We start from the raw sequence: 1,535 nt of genomic DNA on the forward strand, positions 1-1,535 counted from the left end.
ATCTCATCCATGTTAAATTATTAAAAGATATAACTGAGAGCGCGGAAGCATCCTTCCTTCGAGAGCACGATTGAGATCAGAGAGTTTGGCTCTTGTGGTTCTTTGATTTTCGTCAACCAAAATCTTCTGTATTCCTGATAGGGCTTAATCACAACTCCATTGTGGAAAAAGAGCTACGGAGACGAGTTTGATTTGTTGGAGACCAAAATCCTGAAGTTATTATTTATATTTGAGTGTGACACTCATTAAACCCTAAAACTCAAATAAAATAGTATATATAATTTTAATCTCATTTATCCAAATCAAAAGTAATAATTACTTATTTAATTCAACATTTATGACAATAAATAAGATCACTGTTATATAAGTCATTATTTAATGTGAAATTACTTAATTTGCGATTATAATTAATATATGTATTGCTCATAAATATATTAAGAAATAATAATTTCCTAACAATCTTTCACTTGGGCTATACATATATATTTTTCTGAGATAATCACATCTTATAAATTTTATGCGCACATCTGAACGTTATTTCCCTAATTACTTTAATAATCTGGTCTGTCTCATATATTAGTTATAAAATTACCGCAACTTTTATCACATTAGTGTCGCAGCAAAATCACGATGATTGCCATACTAAAATACTCAACCACATAGATTAAATTTGGATGAAAAAATTCAGAAATTATATGCAAAAATGATCTCATGCATGCTTATTTTCAACTAGTCGAACTTGAATAAAAAATTTATTTTATTCGTTGACAGACTCAGATGAAACTGCAACGACATCGTCTGGGTTCATAGCGACGACGACTAATAAGTGATGAGTCTGTGGAAGAAGAAGAGAAGAATTTAACAGACTCATAAAGAGAGGGGGGAGGGGAGAATTTACCTAGAGAAAATGGACTCGGCAGGAGAAAGGTGGTGACGGGCTCAACAACGACAGTAATGGGATAAGTAGCGATGGCGACATGAGCTGTAAAGGAAGATGAGAGCTGTGAAGGGATAGGCGGCGATGGACTCATCAGCAACAACTATGACGAGAGCTATGAGGTTTTTTGTGAAGAAGTCGAGAAGAAGAAAACTTTGGGTGAGGATGACTAGTTTCTCTTGCATGTCTATAGGGTATGGACTGAAACTGTGAATCATTGAATCTGTGATGTGAGGCCAATTCTAATTTCTAAAAAGTGTTTATATGTATATATCCGGGGCGGGTACACCCTAAACCCGACCATGTCTTATCCTAAGCAAAATCTGTCCCGACTCGGGTCAAGTTATTACCCTCCCCAACCGAGTATGGACGGGTCGGGTACTCGGATATTCGGGTATTCCTGCCAAGTCTAACCATGTATTAATGCTCCATTTATTAAGAGTTTACTGCTAGCCAATGGATTGCTACACACACAATGCGAAATTTTAACTCCTAAGCAGACGAGTGAGATAATCACTCAACAAACTTAAATTAATTAAGACAAATACTAATTATTTTTAATATTTTAATATTAAAAATTTTGAAAATTTGATTTTAA

Source organism: Arachis ipaensis, chromosome B03 (genome assembly GCF_000816755.2).
Source record: "Arachis ipaensis cultivar K30076 chromosome B03, Araip1.1, whole genome shotgun sequence".
Classification (NCBI taxonomy): Eukaryota; Viridiplantae; Streptophyta; class Magnoliopsida; order Fabales; family Fabaceae; genus Arachis; species Arachis ipaensis.